We start from the raw sequence: 6704 nt of genomic DNA, 5'->3' as shown, positions 1-6704 counted from the left end.
CCATCCAGTCCTCAATCCTGCAACTTTTTCCATATGGACAGACTCCTGTCAATATAGATTTGTGCAGGCTCAAGGGGCACTCACATGGAACACGTTGTAGGATCAGGGCCATGATCAAAATTATCCAGTTCTTCTGCACTCAAACATTCCTATCACCTAATTAACCTGTTCGAAAAGCTTTGGCAATGTCAAAATCTCAGTATGAATTTCTTCTCATCAACAAATCTCACAGTTTGGTGGGAAAGAAAGCGTTAATCTCAATGGCTTTAAATACAGATATCAGCATTAATCTTTTTTCTATGGCCTCAGAATTAACATTATATCTAAGTAATTCTCAATTACAATTCAGAGTTGCATTATCTTTTATTTGTTATCATACTGATAAAAGCCCAATCTAACACGCACTACAGGCCCTGAAGAGTCTCCCATGGTGTTCACTGAAAGCAGGTCAGGGCTGTAAATGATTTGTCAAGTATGAAATGACAAATATATTAGCTCTGGTGAACTGAAAACAGATGGCTCTCCATTTCATAGAGAAAAGACTGAATCTGTTCTGTTTTACTCGACAGACAAAAATGTGCACTGCTGTTAAGCGTGACATGGCTTTTCCCCTCCAAAGTGTGGAAGAATATGAGTGTCCATTATTTGGAATCTTGACTAGTAATTTGTAATTAAGCATGGGGTAGGATGTGTAATCTATACCACGTGCAGTTCAAAGTAATCTGCAGCTATAAGGCATGGCTAGACTCTTGACAAGAGCATGCCTGTCACTGTTGCTCAAGTGTTGACCCTTGTACATCTGTTTCCCAGTAGATATGCAAGGACACAGTCCTAGGACACCTGGTTTTTCCACTTTACAATGTCTACAGTGAAACTTGTAAGAGACACCACCCTTATTAGGCAACCTCTTGTCTTAAGAGACTGGCCCAAAGTATCCCAAACATATAGAGTACAATTCTACCCCACCTTTGTTAGAAAGCTACTTCTGTTAAGCAACCACGTTTCATTAGTCATTTGAATGGTTTAAGACAGATTTCATTGTTACACAGTAAATAGTATGTACAGTGAGGATTTTAAGGTTTTAACTAAGCACCTACTATGTGGTAGTGTTAAAATGTCATTTCATGTTAATCATTCATAGTCCTAGAAATAATCTAACTTGATTTAGCTTTAGTTTTGAGCTCCTTTACTAAGGGTTTGATCCAGCTCCATTAAAAACCATGGTAAAACTTCCATTGACTTCAAAAGAAGCTGGATCTGGTCCTAAAAACCCATCCACCATAGCTGTAAGACCTGCAGCCATCCATCTCTTTATAGGGCTGCCATGGATAGCTGGGTGGTTACAGTGCTTGACCACAATCCTGAAAGGTGTGGGTTTGAGTCTTGCTTGATCTCACACTGAAAGGCCAACCTGGGTACCTGATCCAGCAGGTTAGGGCAGTCAAAGGCAGTTGGTTGTGATGTTGGCCACATTGCTCCCTTTCTGTTCCATTAGGTATGACACCTTGTGCCTTACCCACTTCAGCCTGATGAGCCATTGACTCCTGGGAATTTTGACTTTGATTCATCGAGGGAGGGGAGATAGCAGCAGAATGCCCATAAGAGTGATTTTTTTCTCCTTTTGGAGGCGGAGAACATTTCAAAGCAACTAAATAGCAAATTAACCATGTGACATTTCTGGCTTCTACTGTTATTTTTGTACACTTCATAAAATCAAAAAGTAACTTAGGCCACGTCTACATTAGCACTTATATCAGCAAAACTTTTGTTGCACAGGGGTGTGAACGACGTAAATCTTGCTGGCATAAGTGCTTGTGTGCACAGTGATATGTCGGCAAGAGACGCTTTCCCGCCAACACAGCTACTGCCGCTCATTGAGCTGGTTTTATGTTGATGGGAGAGCTCTCTCCCATCGGCATAACGAGGCTACATGAGCACCGTTACAGCAGCACAGCTGTATTGGTACAGCTGAGCTGCTGTAAGCTTGGAAGTGTAGACATGGCCTTAGTAACAGAAGCCTTACTTACTCTCTTTTCATTTTTAACCAGTGTAAATATAGCTGATGAATCTGTAAAACTGCTAAGTGGGGAGGATCTTTTTTCTTTTAAAGGTGGAGATTCGGCAATGGAATATTACCCTCAAGATATTTTACTAATGCAGGAAAAACTGTCCACCTCTGGGTAGTAAGAGGTTAAACATTTATACTTTTCCCTTTCTTGAAGTCTTGGAAATATAAATTGCTTTTACCTTATTCAGTTAGTAAAACAAGCTGCTAATAAGCTAAAATTATACTTTATTGTCCTGGACATGAAACGTGTAGATTTTATTTTGCAGCTCATTTATAACAGAGCAGTGATCATCAAGTGTGGAGACGCTTCAAGGAACCCATATTGTATGAACAACAGACTTCCCCAGGGATCTGTACTAGTGCTGATGCTCTTTAATATATATACAGCTGACCTGCCGCCCACCTCGGCAGCTAAGTTTGTGTACACTAAAGGCATCTACTTGGCAAGAGTCAGAAGGAGCTTGAGGCACTGGAGTCCTGTCTGTTACCTGATCTTGACATCTTGGCTAAGTACTTTTCAAAGAAGACACTCCCTAAAATCCAGTCGAGTGTCACACTCCTCTTGCTGGCAACTCATGGGGTGGAAGAGCTGCAACCTTATAGACATCTACCAATGCCCTAATTATTGCACCTGCCAAAAACTGTGCAGCCGTATGGGGCTCCAGACATCATTGTGGAAAGCTGGACTCAGTGATCAACTCTGCCCTTCATATCGTCATCGGTGCAACCCGGACAACTCATTTCCAACCTTCTGGTCCTGATTCCCATGCTCCCCTGGAAGTCAGGTGTGAAGGCAGGGCCCTGGCTACATTATTATATGTGGTAAACTATCAAGACAGCTTACTTCATAATTTCATCTCAAAGCCACATCAAAATCCCAGTTAAAGTCAAGATACTCCTTTTCTGAAAAAGTTGAGCCTCTCCGACAGTACATCCGAACAGCAGCAACAAGTGGTGCAGGATTATATTTTGGATCAGTGGTGCATTTCTTGGCAGATAGACAACTCAGGTCTGAGTCCCCTCATCTCTCTGGCTTGGCTCTTGTATGCTCCCAGAGAACAACTATATGAACCAAAAGATCCTTCTTTGTTACAACAGGCTCTATTGTGGTCATCGGGGGGGGGGGGGTGGTTAACTACTGCTGAGGCTTCTTGAGCTCCCTACCCTGCCCCTGCGGATCTCAAGTTATACTTATGAACTGCCCTTTTTATCCCTTCGACTCCCTCAGGGAACGGATGGCCAGGATCCCCTGGGGGACTAACTTGAAGGGGAAAGGAGTCCAGGAGAGCTGGCTGTATTTCAAGGAATCCCTGTTGAGGTTACAGGGACAAACCATCCCGATGAGTCGAAAGAATAGTAAATATGGCAGGCGACCAACTTGGCTTAATGGTGAAATCCTAGCGGATCTTAAACATAAAAAAGAAGCTTACAAGAAGTGGAAGGTTGGACATATGACCAGGGAAGAGTATAAAAATATTGCTCGGGCATGTAGGAATGTTATCAGGAGGGCCAAATCGCACCTGGAGCTGCAGCTAGCCAGAGATGTCAAGAGTAACAAGAAGGGTTTCTTCAGGTATGTTGGCAACAAGAAGAAAGCCAAGGAATGTGTGGGCCCCTTACTGAATGAGGGAGGCAACCTAGTGACAGAGGATGTGGAAAAAGCTAATGTACTCAATGCTTTTTTTGCCTCTGTTTTCACTAACAAGGTCAGCTCCCAGACTGCTGCGCTGGGCATCACAAAATGCGGAAGAGATGGCCAGCCCTCTGTGGAGATAGAGGTGGTTAGGGACTATTTAGAAAAGCTGGACGTGCACAAGTCCATGGGGCCGGACGAGTTGCATCCGAGAGTGCTGAAGGAATTGGCGGCTGTGATTGCAGAGCCACTGGCCATTATCTTTGAAAACTCGTGGCGAACCAGGGAAGTCCCGGATGACTGGAAAAAGGCTAATGTAGTGCCAATCTTTAAAAAAGGGAAGAAGGAAGATCCTGGGAACTACAGGCCAGTCAGCCTCACCTCAGTCCCTGGAAAAATCATGGAGCAGGTCCTCAAAGAATCAATCCTGAAGCACTTGCATGAGAGGAAAGTGATCAGGAACAGCCAGCATGGATTCACCAAGGGAAGGTCATGCCTGACTAATCTAATCGCCTTTTATGATGAGATTACTGGTTCTGTGGATGAAGGGAAAGCAGTGGATGTATTGTTTCTTGACTTTAGCAAAGCTTTTGACACGGTCTCCCATAGTATTCTTGTCAGCAAGTTAAGGAAGTATGGGCTGGATGAATGCACTATAAGGTGGGTAGAAAGCTGGCTAAATTGTCGGGCTCAACGGGTAGTGATCAATGGCTCCATGTCTAGTTGGCAGCCGGTATCAAGTGGAGTGCCCCAAGGGTCGGTCCTGGGGCCGGTTTTATTCAATATCTTCATAAATGATCTGGAGGATGGTGTGGATTGCACTCTCAGCAAATTTGCGGATGATACTAAACTGGGAGGAGTGGTAGATACGCTGGAGGGGAGGGATAGGATACAGAAGGACCTAGACCAATTGGAAGATTGGGCCAAAAGGAATCTGATGAGGTTCAATAAGGATAAGTGCAGGGTCCTGCACTTAGGACGGAAGAACCCAATGCACAGCTACAGACTAGGGACCGAATGGCTAGGCAGCAGTTCTGCAGAAAAGGACCTAGGGGTGACAGTGGACGAGAAGCTGGATATGAGTCAGCAGTGTGCCCTTGTTGCCAAGAAGGCCAATGGCATTTTGGGATGTATAAGTAGGGGCATAGCGAGCAGATCGAGGGACGTGATCGTTCCCCTCTATTCGACATTGGTGAGGCCTCATCTGGAGTACTGTGTGCAGTTTTGGGCCCCACACTTCAAGAAGGATGTGGATAAATTGGAGAGAGTCCAGCGAAGGGCAACAAAAATGATTAGGGGACTGGAACACATGAGTTATGAGGAGAGGCTGAGGGAGCTGGGATTGTTTAGCCTGCAGAAGAGAAGAATGAGGGGGGATTTGATAGCTGCTTTCAACTACCTGAAAGGGGGTTCCAAAGAGGATGGCTCTAGACTGTTCTCAATGGTAGCAGATGACAGAACGAGGAGTAATGGTCTCAAGTTGCAGTGGGGGAGGTTTAGATTGGATATTAGGAAAAACTTTTTCACTAAGAGGGTGGTGAAACACTGGAATGCGTTACCTAGGGAGGTGGTAGAATCTCCTTCCTTAGAGGTTTTTAAGGTCAGGCTTGACAAAGCCCTGGCTGGGATGATTTAACTGGGAATTGGTCCTGCTTTGAGCAGGGGGTTGGACTAGATGACCTTCTGGGGTCCCTTCCAACCCCTATATTCTATGATTCCTCTTGATGGTGAATGGATGTGCTTAACAGCTCTGGATGACACAGCCGTAATAGGGGCTAGATCATTTACTCAACATCCAACTCACTGCTTGTACTATCAGAAGGCATATGCCAGAATAAGTTAGTAAAAAGAACTTGGCCCTTTTGACATTACCAGGTTACTAGCTAACACCACAGCACTAATTGGACAGGACAGATAGTTATAACTTTAGTGTTCACTCAGTAGGAAACGCTGTTAGTAAGGTTGTAAAGTGTTTCAACTATAATCCCTTCCTCTCAGTCATTCATGAGTTTCTGAAAAGTTCTCCTTTGTGACTTAAGTATGCCATAATAAGACATTCTACAAGTAGCTGCAAGTCAGCTATGTTCATCTCAGCTTTATTTTTTGGTATGTAGGGAGAAAAAATTGAGGGCTGCAACAAATCCATCTGCTAAAAGCCTGATAGGGATATGTGAGGGTATTACAGAGAATTTATGAGTTTCCTCAAGAATGTCCTTAAAAAGGGAATATATAATTAAAGCTGGAAATAGGAAGATGAATGGGAAAAGCTTTGTTGTGTGGTTTGAGCTGGCAGCATCTCTCACACAAGTTACTCCACAAGTTGAGTTTATCTAGTCAGATAACTTGGGAGAGAGGTATGACTTAGTGATCTAAATATATCAGGTGTGGAAATCCCTGGAACACTATATGCTCACTATATAAATACAAATATTTGGTTTTAACCTTCAACCTGCTCTCTATCCATTTTTGTCTAGCTTACAGTTCTGCATTTGAAAGCCTTAGGAGCAGGGACCACAACTGTTCTGAACTCTCTATAAAGGACCCTGCTTTCTAAGTTCAAAAGTGCCTTCCAAATGTAGATAAAATTATATCATGAAGTGGTGCCATTCCAGTGGCACCTTAAAAACAAGGTCCCGGCTGCTCTGGGTAGACATCAGAGATTGCAAGGCACTTTTCAAAAGACATGGCCAAATTCCGCTCTTCCTGTTATTGTGCAGTGCACTAGCTGGCTACTGACTTCTGCTCCAGCTGTGACTGCATTTCAGTTGTGTTTAGCTATTCTACTCCAGTTTGTAAAACACTTTTGGATCCTTTAGAATTGAAGGTGCTCTAAGACTTATCTAATAGTTTCAATTTTTTTCTAAAGTGAACTTTGAGAGACAAGAAGAATACAGTCCAAAAATTCATTTGTACTCAAAACTAGAGCTCTACATGGAACTATTTTTTTAAATTCTGCTCCTGTCTCACCCTGCAATACTCACTCGTATCTGCTCACATATTGTT

Source organism: Lepidochelys kempii, chromosome 3, assembly GCF_965140265.1.
Source record: "Lepidochelys kempii isolate rLepKem1 chromosome 3, rLepKem1.hap2, whole genome shotgun sequence".
NCBI classification, from domain to species: domain Eukaryota; kingdom Metazoa; phylum Chordata; order Testudines; family Cheloniidae; genus Lepidochelys; species Lepidochelys kempii.
Note: the sequence above shows the minus strand (reverse complement) of the source record.